This window comes from Procambarus clarkii, unplaced genomic scaffold, assembly GCF_040958095.1.
Source record: "Procambarus clarkii isolate CNS0578487 unplaced genomic scaffold, FALCON_Pclarkii_2.0 HiC_scaffold_138, whole genome shotgun sequence".
In the NCBI taxonomy this organism is placed as follows: Eukaryota; Metazoa; Arthropoda; class Malacostraca; order Decapoda; family Cambaridae; genus Procambarus; species Procambarus clarkii.
The window spans coordinates 819,714-832,296 of NW_027189171.1; positions in this window are offsets into that span (position 1 = coordinate 819,714).

Below are 12,583 nucleotides of genomic sequence, written 5' to 3' on the forward strand. Positions count from 1 at the left end.
CTAGTTTACCTCGCCACGCTGTATAATCCGCACTACGAACACTGTATAATCCGCACTACGAACACTGTATAATCCGCACTACGAACACTGTACAATCCGCACTACGAACACTGCACTTGTTTTTCGATCGCGATGCTTCAGTGATCCAGACTTGCATCTTAGCCGTCTCTCGTTGCGGGAATCTGGAAAGAAAGAAATAAACCCCACATGTGCCCCACAATGGCCTAGTCCCTTTAATTAACTAACTCCTCTGACCTGGTATCACCTGACCATTCTTTCCTCCGTCTAGTAACCACCATTCTCACCACAACCCGACGTCTACCATTTCCCGAACATTCCCTCACCAACTAAACCAGAACCACACTTCCTTCATCTCGCAAAGTGTTCCAAAACCTGTTTGCGCTGCCACCAAATATGTCGTCTTCCAATTCCCCAACATTCCCTCACCAACCAAACCAGGAACACTATGAGAGGACATATCGAAGGTATTTAAAGGCCGTCGGGTTTTGTCATTTAATTGCAAAGAATAGACTCTGACAAATAATAACATATTAACATACTCTATTAGGTCAATACACTTCCAATACCCATAGACCAATTGACCTCCGCGGTCACCACCCACACTCGTAACTTCCGCCTAAGTCCCTAATACGGAATGATTACTACAACGCTCCACACCCGGTTAGTCTTTCACTCAATACTCACATACTGCAGACTTAACTTGGTCACTAAGATCACATCAGGTTCTCGCATAGCTGTCTGCTACACTTCGCTGCTGCCGCAAACGGAGATCCAGAGGACTTCTCAGTTCAACTCCCACAATCAGACTGACTTTAGCCAACCATGGCCTCAAACATTTCACCATGCCTCTCAAGGAAGGTATAATCCGATTAACCTTATCCCTATAGCGGTAACCTTGATCCTAGAAGCCTGACGAAGAATAATTCCTCTTCCCAGGAATTATTAATTTGGCTAAACAGCTTCGGTCTTAATCCATTGACCTTTCTTAGATATGTGATCCATAGTCTGTCTACTTAACATGTATTCCAATCATCATTCGTTAAGTGTTGTAGTAATGATCCTCTAGCTAATAATTCCTACTAACTTGTGGATTACAACAATCATGTCTCCCCTAGCTCTTCTGTCTTCCAGCGACGTGAGGTGCAGGTCACGTAGTCTGTTCTCATAACTCATGCCACTTAGTTCTGGGACTAACCTAGTGGCATACCTCTGAACTTTTTCCAGTTTCGTCTTGTGATTGACTAGGTACTGACTTCATGCTGGGGCCGCATACTCCAGGATTGGCCTCACATATGTGGTATACAAGGTTCTGAAGGATTCCTTACACAGGTTTCTGAAAGCAGTTTTGATGTTAGCCAGCCTCGCATAGGCCGCTGATGTTATTCTTTTGATGTGGGTTTCAGGAGACAGGTTTGGCGTGATATCAACTCCCAGATCTTTCTCTCTCCCCGTTTCGTTAAGGACTTCATCTTCCATTCGGTATCCAGTGACTGGCCTCCTAGTTTCTCCTCCTAGTTTCATTAACTTACATTTACTTGAGTTGAACTTTAGTAGCCATTTGTCGGACCATTCCATCAGTTAGTGTAGGTCATCTTGTAGCCTCATACTATCCTCCTCTGTCCTGATCTTCCTCATAATTTTCGCGTCATCAGCAAACATCGAGAGGAACGAGTCAATTCTTTCGAGTCAATTCAATTCATTTACGTATATCAGAAACAGTATAGGTCCAAGGACTGATCCCTGTGAAACTCCACTGGTGACTCCCCGCCACTCCGAGACCTCACTTCTCACGGTGACTCGCTGTGTCCTGTTGCTTAGGTACTCTCTTATCCAGTGGAGTATCTTCCCTTTCACTCCTGCCTGCATCTCCAGTTTGTGCACTAGTCTCTTATTTGGTACTGTGTCAAAAGCTTTCTGGCAGTCCAGAAATATGCAGTCTGCCCTGCCCTCTCTCTTTTGCCTGTTTTTTGTTGCCTGGTCATAGAACTCAATTAATCCTGTTAGGCATGATTTGCCATCTCTGAACCCATGTTGATGTTATGTTACAAAGTTCGTTTGCTCCAGATGTTCCACTAGCTTTTTTCACACAATCGTTTCCATCATCTTGCATGGAATGCAAGTTAGGGACACTGGCCTGTAGTTCAGTGCCTCCTACCTATCACCCTTCTTGTATATTGGGACTACATTGGCCGTCTTCTAAATTTTTGGCAGTTCGTCTGTTACCAGTGACTTGTTGTACACTATGGAGAGTGGTAGGCACAGAGCCTCTGCTCCTTCCTTAAGGATCCATGATGTGATTCCATCCGGGCCTATACCCTTTGTCACGTCCAAATCTAGCAGATGCTTCCTCACCTCCCCACTGGTAATCTCAAACTCCTCTAGTGGTGTCTGGGTTGGTGTTCCCTCCCTTATCTCTGGGACTTCTCCTTGCTTTGAGGTGAAGACTTCCTTGAATTTCTTATTGAGTTCCTCGCACACTTCCTTGTCGGTTGTAGTGAATCTTTCTGCACCTATCCTCAGTTTCATTACTTGTTCCTTCACTGTTGTTTTCCTCCTGATGTGGCTATGCAGCAGTTTGGGTTGAGTCTTTTCCTTGCTCGCTATGTCATTTTCATATTGTCTCTGTACCTCTCTTCTCACCCTGACGTATTCATTCCTGGCGCTCTGGTATCTTTCTCTGCTCTCTAGTATTCTGTTGTTTCTATAGTTTTTCCATGCCCTATTACATAGCTGCTTTGCTAGCTTGCAACTCTGATTAAACCATGGGTTTCTCATTTCCATTTATTTTTTTTTCTTTTGGACTGGGACGTACTTGTCTGCTGCCTCCTTACACTTCTGTGTGATGTAGTCCGTCATGTCTTGAACCGTCTTTCCTCTGAGCTCTGTTTCCCAAGATATTTCAGTTAGGATTTTCTCATCTCCTCATAGTTTCCCTTCCGGAATGCCGGCCTCTTGTTTTCTGGGCCCTTCCTTGAGTACAGTAACCCTTCTTCGACCAGATATTCAAACAACAGTACACTGTGATCACTCATAGCCCCGGGGGGATTCCAGACCGATTTCCCTTATGTCTGAATCGTTCAGAGGGAATACTAGGTCGAGTCTTGCTGGTTCATCATTGCCTCTCATTCTCGTGAGACCCTTGATATGCTGACTTAAAAAGTTTCTAGTCGTCACCTCTAGCAGTTTCGCTCTCCATGTTTCCTCACCTCCATGTGTTTCTCTGTTTTCCCAGTCTATCCTTCCATGATTAATGTCCCCCGTGATGAGCAGATGGGATCGGTTTCTACAGGCAGCAGCGGCTGCTCTCTCAATGATAAGGTGAGTACAAATAGGTGACTACACACATATACACCAGTTGATTGACAGTTGGGAGGCTGAATCAAGGACCCAGAACTCTACCCCACAAACACAACTAAGTGGATACAACAAAAAGAGCGCACTCACACACACACACACAGGTTTAGTGAAAGACTTGTGCAAGGATAAGAATCAATTGGAAACAAATTGCAAAGCCATAGAAGAAGAAAATAAACTCTTAAAAATAGCTATGGAAGAAGTTAAAGTAAATTTAAACTTAAATGACTACAATAGGTTAGGTAAGGAAATTCAACAGGAGAAACAGCTTTTGTCAGCACAGATGGAGGAAGTTACACAGGGGAATAGAACAGTGCAAGAAAGATATGCAACTCACCTATGCACAAGTGGCCAAGGAGAAGGAAAAAATTGAAAAAGCAGTAAAGGAAGTCAAACACTGCAGCAACCAAGATAAAACAAACATTAGGCTGGAAGTGAAAAAAGAATTGGCATCTAACCCGAAGTTGGTGCAAAACACAGTTGATCGGAGTAAGTCCCTGATAATTTTTGGCTGCAAAGAAAAGGAGATAACATCTTGGTCAGAAAGAGCTGTAGAAGAAGCAAAAGTAGTAGATAAAATTGTTGGCTTCGTGGAAGGTCTTACGACCATAGAGAATGTATGCGACTATTGGAGAATAGGCAGATATGTAAAAGGGAAAGATCGACCTTTGAGGATCACCCTAAATGGTGCCAAACAAATGGAAGAAGTACTAAGGAATGCTAGAAAATTGCAAAGTGATGAGGATGGGAAAGTGTGGTCGTTAAGACGAGATCTTTCAAAAGAAGATAGAGAGAAGCTGAAACTAAACCTCGCCGAGGCAAAACGTTTAAATGAGAGCAGGAATGAAGAAGAAATCAATTCTTTTTTCTACAAAGTGATAGGGGTAGGCAGACCAGTAAAGTGGTACATAAAGGCAAACCAACAAAATCATTAGAGAGAGGGGGAGTGAAGAATAGAAGAGGGGGAACAAGTTCCTGAAGATTGCATACACCAACATAGATGGAGTAAGATCAAAGATACTGGAGTTAAGTGATGTAATACAACTGCAGACACTAAACATTGTTGCACTCACAGAGACAAAACTTGAAGATGTTATTTTAAATGAGGTCATATTCCCAAGGGGCTACTCAATTTGGAGACGGGACAAAAAAATTAGGAAAGCGGTAGCGTTGCTGTGCTGGTGAAAGAACACCTAAAGGTGAACGAAATAATGACTTCCAATCCACAAGAAGTTGACATAATAGCACTAGAGATCTGCCATGAGGATGATAAACTAATGATCATAAATGCATATAGTTCACCGCCAAGCAGCACATGGTCAAAGGAGGAGCTAGATAGTAAACGAGAAGATCTTATAACAATAATGAGAGAGATCATAGCGAGAGCGGATAACGATAGATCACGGCTGTTGATAGTCGGCGACTTCAGCTTGAAATCCATAGACTAGGAAGCATATGAAGCTAAAACAGAAGATTTTTGGACCTGTAAACTTGTAGACCTCATCCTGGAAACATTATGGTATCAACATGTTAAACAAGCTACGAGGATGAGGGAAGGGGACGTTCCCTCCATGCTAGATTTGATATTTACCAGGAAGGAAGAAGAAATATTTGACATTCAGTACCTTCCTCCCTTGGGTAAAAGTTACCATGTCTTTTTGGGAATAAAGTATGCAATGCGTTATAATCTGGAAGAAAATAAGAAGGTTGATGCAATTGAAAAACCTGACTTTAGGAGAGGACATTATGGCAACCTTAGAAATTTTTTTAGAGAGTATAATTGGACAGACTTGTTGCTAGGCAAGGGAGTGAATTAGATGTATGTCAAGTTTTGTGAAATTTATGATAAAGGCACAAAAAAATTTATACCAAAACAAGGATGTAGAACTAGGAAACAGGATTGGTTCAACAGAAATTGCGAGAGGGCCAGAGACCAAAAGACACAAAAATGGAATCAATACAGGAAGAGGCCAAACCTCCAAACATACCAGTGATACAAAGATGTGAGAAACAACTACACAGCAGTGAGGAGAGAGGCAGAAAGAAATTTTGAAAAACGGATTGCAGACAAATGTAAAACAGAACCAGGTCTATTCTATAAATTCATAAACAACAAATTGCAGGTAAAAGATAATATTCAGAGGTTGAAAATAGGAAATAGATTCACGGAAAATGAAATGGAAATGTGTGAAACATTAAACGATAAGTTCCAAAGTGTGTTTGTACAAAATGAAATCTTCAGGGAACCAGAAACAATAAGAATTCTAGAGAACAACATAGAGCACATAGAGGTGTCTAGAGACGAAGTGGAAAAAATGCTCAAGGAGCTAAATAAGAACAAGGCAGTTGGTCCAGATGGAGTTTCACCATGGGTTCTGAGAGAATGTGCACCTGAGCTCAGCATTCCACTTCAACTGATTTTTCAGGCATCCCTGTTTAAAGGAGTTGTTGCTGATGTGTGGAAAAAGGCTAACATAGTTCCAATCTACAAAATTGGAAGCAGGGAAGACCCCCCTTAATTATAGACCTGTATCATTGACAAGTGTAATAGTCAAAATATTGGAAAAAATAATTAAAAATAAATGGGTAGAACACCTGGAGAGAAATTATATAATATCAGACAGATAGTATGGTTTTCGATCTGGAAGATCCTGTGTATCGAATTTACTCAGTGTCTATGATCGAGCAAAAGAGATATTACAGGAAAGAGATGGTTGGGTTGACTGCATCTATCTGGACCGAAAAAAGGTTTTCGACAGAGTTCCACATAGGAGGTTGTTCTGGAAACTGGAAAATATTGGAGGGGTGACAGGTAAGCTTCTAACATGGATGAAAAAATTTCTGACTGATAGAAAAATGAGGGCAGTGATCAGAGGCAATGTATCGGACTGGAGAAATGTCACAAGTGGAGTACCACGGGGTTCAGTTCGTGCACCAGTGATGTTTATTGTCTACATCCATGATCTACCAGTTGGTAAACAGAATTATATGAACATGTTTGCTGATGATGCTAAGATAATAGGAAGGATAAGAAACTTAGATGATTGTCATGCCCTTCAAGATGACCTGGACAAAATAAGTATATGGAGCACCACTTGGCAAATGGAATTTAATGTTGATAAATGCCATGTTATGGAATGTAGAATAGGAGAACATAGACCCCACACAACCTATATATTATGTGAGAAATCTTTAAATAATTCTGATAAAGAAAGAGATCTAGGGGTGGTTCTAGATAGAAAACTATCACCTGAGGACCACATAAAGAATATTGTGCGAGGAACCTATGCTATGCTTTCTAACTTCAGAATTGCTTTTAAATACATTGATGGCGATATACTAAAGAAATTGTTCACGACTTTTCTTAGACCAAAGCTAAAATATGCCGCGGTTGTGTGGTGCCCATATCTTAAGAAGCACATCAACAAACTGGAAAAGGTGCAAAGACATGCTACTAAGTGGCTCCCAGAACTGAAGGGCAAGAGCTACGAGGAGAGGTTAGAGGCATTAAATATGCCAAAAATAGAAGACAGAAGAAAAATAGGTGATATGATCACTACATACAAAATAGTAATAGAAATTGATAAAATCGACAGGGAAGATTTCCTGAGACCTGGAACTTTAAGAACAAGAGGTCATTGATTTAAACTAGCTAAACACAGATGCCGAAGAAATATAAGAAAATTCACTTTCGCAAACAGAGTGGTAGACGGTTGGAACAAGTTACGTGAGAAGATGGTGGAGGCCAAGACCGTCAGTAGTTTCAAAGCGTTATATGACAAAGTGTGCTGGGAAGACGGGACACACGAGCGTAGCTCTCATCCTGTAACTACACTTAGGTAATTACACACACACACACACAATTGACGGTTGAGAGGCGGGACCAAAGAGCCAGAGCTCAACCCCCGCAAGCACAACTAGGTGAGTACAAGACAGAGAGAAAGATCTAGGAGTTGATATCACACCAAACCTGTCTCCTGAAGCACACATAAAAAGAATAACGTCTGCGGCATATGCGAGGCTGGTTAACATCAGAACAGCGTTCAGGAACGTGTAAGAAATCATTCAGAATCTTGTTCACCTTATATGTACGACCAATCCTGGAGTATCCGGCCCCAGCATGGAGCTTGTACCGTGTCAAGCACATTACGAAGCTGGAAAAAGTACAAAGGTAAGCCACTAGACTAGTCCCAGAACTAAGAGGCATGAGTTACGAGGAAAGGCTGCGGGAAATGCACCTTACGACACTGGAAGACAGAAGAGTAAGGGGAGACATGGTCGCAACCTACTAAATCCTCAGTGGAATCGACCGGGTAAACAAGGATAAACTATTCAACACTGGTGGTACACGAGCAATGGGACAGAGATGGAAACTTAGTACACACATGAGCCACAGGGACGTTATAAAGAACTTTTTCAGTGTCAGAGCAGTTAACGAATGGAATGCATTAAGCAGAGATGTGGTGGAGGCTAACTCCATACACAGTTTCAAATGTATATATGATTGAGCCCGGTAGGCTCAGGAATCTGTACACCAGTTGATTGACAGTTGAGAGGCGCGATTAAAGAGCCAAAGCTCAACTTCCGCGAGCACAAATAGGTGAGTACACACACACATACACACACAGACTTAATGAATGAACAAAGCATGTTCCTTGATAACATATATGAATACAACCTCGGTTACATCAAGATCATGCACAATAAGAAACTGGCCCTCCCTCTCAATAAGGGAACTACTGGCCATTAGCAAATCCATGTTGTGAATCATTTATTAATTTATGTTTTTCAAGATGATGACGAATGGTATTTGCAATTATTGATTTAAGTAACTTTCCCACAAAAGACGTTAAGCCTCTTGTATACCAGAACAAACAAAAAAACAAGCAAATGAAATCATTAATGTGACTCCAATACAATACTATACTAGTGAGCTGAAGACTAACTGCTAGTTTGCGGAGACACTCTGCATGCCGGTGATGTGTACCAGGCACTGGGTGGTACGGGGTGGTGGAGAGTGGCAGGTGGAGTAGCCATCGTATGACCGGTCTTGGCTGTCATAGAGGTGGATTTCCAGTGTGATGACATAGAAGGTGAGTGGAAGAGGCAGTTCCACTGCTATGCAGGGGATTCATGTGACAGTAGAGAATTCAGCCTTCTGTAGGCGACTTCTTTCCTGGTTGTATCAGTTTTTCAATTTAAATCGTGTTCTTTGCCTACTTTTTTTGTTTGTTTGACTGCTCTTCTTGTCGAATGTTGCATATTATGGCTGAAGTATATCTGGTGGAATTCTCATGATGTCATTCTCTGTCTTATAAGGCTTCAAACTAGTTCTTGAGGGTTCAAGATGCTGCACAATCCACATCCACCTGTAGTGGATGTGGATGATCCAAGTGCAATACCAACTACGGTTACTGCAGCAAGTTTATCTACATTATTTGGTGTAGAGGTGACGTCTCTAAGAGACTGCAGATGCTGCAGTTGCAGCTGACACATAGAATGATGTCGCAGCTGCTCTTAATACGTTGACCCGTGTTGCTGACGTGGAGAAAGCAGAATCACTGCGGGTGTTAGTTGTTGTTGTTGCAGGATCAGTTGGTTGAAATTGTGTTGCAGGAGCAAATTGGGGAGCAGTAGGCTCTGGAGACGGTTCTGTAAATTAAGTAGAGGTGTTGTTTTTTTTCTTTTTATTGATAAAGTACATTAAATACACATAAAAACAGCTAGGCAAAACAGCACAAGCAGTGATCCATAAAGCACAAACAAACATGAGAACAACAGAGAAAGGAAACATAAAACAGAAAAATAAATAAGCATACAACAGGAAACATGAAAAAGACTCAGAAATGATATGGCACAAAATAAATACAAATCCAGTAACACAAGCCAGCCTGAAGGGCTACACAAGCAGGACTAAAAGCCAAGACAGACAGGAAGTCATAACCGGAACACACAGGAACCCGCAAACACACATACACACAATCAGCCCTAGAAAGAACACAAGCAACAGAACACAAAACATACACAGCACAGCATAACCCCCCCCAAAAAAAATGCACACGGAACACACACACAAGCACACCGCCCAACAGGGCGAAACCGAATACGTAGACAAAACAGACATAGAACCACAGACACGGTCACAAAATCACAGTCATGGAGTATACAATCAAACACATGCACTATCGATACTTGTTCGGAAACTCCTGTGCTGGGAAGCGCAAGCAGTACACCTCCCAGATCAGCTGAACGTCTTCGGACACCGGTCTACCAGGAGACGCACAAGGGCGAGGCATCCAATCAGGTACCCCATAAATAAACCCCTTTAACCTCGGTACCCAAATAGTCGAAGAGCACCACGGGCCCTAACGCACCCTGTCGTCCCAAACGAGGTCCAAAACCCGTGACTGAGGGACCACGCCCCGTTGGCCGCGAGCACAGGGAAGAGGTCCACATTAGGGGGCTTCGCACTAGAATCGGCACTGGGAGGTGCTCCAGGCACCGCACAGGGCTTTGTACTGGCCGGCGCATGAGGCTTCTCACGAGGCTTCACATGGGGCTGCAAACTAGGGGAACCCGCAAAGGACACAGATGAGTCGGGGTCCCCGCCACCGAGCACAAGAGCAGAGGCACCTTGGCACACATCCTTCCGTAAGACCACGACGAGGTCCGGTTCGGCAGGAGCAACCTCCCACCGTAAGGAGTCATCAGCAGTAGGCACAGGGGGCGACACCGGACGCAGCACAGAGCCCCCCCCCCCCCCCCCCCCCACAGCACCGCCAACCTCGACAGGAGACGCCAGATCAACGTACTCTTCCATCTCCACCCAAGGCACCCCACGAAGGGGAGACACACTCAGGACTCGCCTTGAGTGCTTGGAGACGGGCTGCTGGTCATCCGAGCACCCCCATCATCTCGTAACACAGCAGAACTCTCTGACGGACGCGCCTTCAAGGCCCGGCCCCTGAGAACCGCAGCCTCCACGGCCGGGGGCAACGGACCACATACAGCAGGAGACTTCTCGCTGCGGAGATCCAACGGGAACAGGAGACGCCGCATGCAGGGACGGAGCAGGCCTGGGCGGCCGAGACGGGGCGAGCTGGGGCGACAGGGGCAGGGACGTCGGAGGTGGGGAAGCCGGCGATGGGGGCTAGGCTGCCCCAAACCCCACGTCAACATCCACTCCACCACCCAACACCGGGGTAGAAACCAGCAGGGAATCAACACACAGTCCAGCACGTGGAGACAGGTCCGGGGCCGACAGCGGGGGAAAATCCTCCTCCTGGAAGAGGTTAACGGGGTGACCCAGGTACTCATCACACCCCGCAGCCAGGTGACCTGGTAGGCCACACCTGAAACAAGTCCGAGGTTGTCCTGCCTGAAAAACACGAATCGGGAACCCCAACAGCATGATGGAGGATGGTACAGGATTCCGGAGGCGCATGGCGAGAGTGTGGGTCCCACACGGGACCCCCTTCCGTCTCCCAGTAGGAACGGCATTCATCCTCACATGTAGGACCCGCCCAAACCGGGCAAAGTACCGACGTAGGAGATCCTTGTGGAACTCAAAAGGCATCCCGTGCACTGGTCGAACGGGTTCGATCCCAGGCGCCGCTGAGAAACAATGGGCAGAGTTTCTTTCATCCTATGCCCCTGTTACCTTGCAGTAAAATAGGTACCTGGGTGTTAGTCAGCTGTCACGGGCTGCTTCCTGGGGGTGGAGGCCTGGTCGAGGACCGGGCCGCGGGTACACTGATGCCCCGAAATCATCTCAAGATAACCTCAAGAAAACTGCCACATACGTCGTGGGTCCACAACGATCCGAGAGGGTCACCGACCCACCATCTCCAGGAAGATCGAATGAGCGCCCATCATAGCGCGTGACGAGACCTTGAAAAATCGCCGGGGAGCTGAACTTGACAATTGCCCGCTGTCCGGCAAGCAGCTGCACACCACATACAGACCCCACTGGGACATGTAGCATATCAATCATTACCACCTCCACAGCGTGGTAGGAACAATCCCAGAGAACTCCAGGCCAATGGAGGTCTGCCTGGTAACAGGGGGCACAGGACCTCCCTCCCTCCCATGATTGCAGACCGTCACGGTCCCAAGGGCCCCTCAGCAAAAACATGGGACACAAGCCACGTCAGCAGCGACATCCAGGTCCTCACTCCTCGCCGGGTCGAGAACAACTGCAGTGGCCTGACAGAACAACCGTACCCCACAACAGCTGGGGCAGTTCTCCTGGTAGTAAAGGTGATGTTGTTGCTGTTGCAGGATCATCAGGTGCTGGAGCCAATGTTGCAGGAAGCACGTCACCTAGTACAATGACGGTTGACAGTCCATTTGCAGACAGTAGGCTGTTGATCGTCTTTGCAATCTTGCTGTGGTTTGATCCGACAATCCTTCCCGTTTGGTTAAATAGTTCAGTAGTCGTACTGTAATCATTCACAAGCCGTGACTGGTGAAGGTTGTGGCTGGGTTGGTGGTGGAGGCGGACCCTGGATGTGGCTTCACCGAGAATTAGGCTGTTGGACAGTGGCGCAACTGCCTTGTAAGACTTGATTGGTTGTGAGACGTCGCTGGAGGACTGGTAGTTGAAGCCTGACGGGCAACAGACATTTTATTCATCTCTTCCTGCTTCTGGACTCTTTGGTCTCTTCCTGCTTCTGGACTCTTTGGTCTCTTCCTGCTTCTGGACTCTTTGGTCTCTTCCTGCTTCTGGACTCTTTGGTCTCTTCCTGCTTCTGGACTCTTAGGTCTCTTCCTGTTTCTGGACTCCTTGGTCTCTTTCTGCTTCTGGACTCTTTGGTCTCTTCCTGCTTCTGGACTCTTTGGTCTCTTCCTGCTTCTGGACTCTTTGGTCTCTTCCTGCTTCTGGACTCTTTGGTCTCTTCCTGCTTCTGGGTTCTTTGGTCTCTTCCTGCTTCTGGACTCTTTGGTCTCTTCCTGCTTCTGGACTCTTTGGTCTCTTCCTGCTTCTGGACTCTTAGGTCTCTTCCTGTTTCTGGACTCCTTGGTCTCTTTCTGCTTCTGGACTCTTTGGTCTCTTCCTGCTTCTGGACTCTTTGGTCTCTTCCTGCTTCTGGACTTTTTGGTCTCTTCCTGCTTCTGGACTCTTTGGTCTCTTCCTGCTTCTGGGTTCTTTGGTCTCTTCCTGCTTCTGGACACTTTGGTCTCTTCCTGCTTCTGGACTCTTTGATCT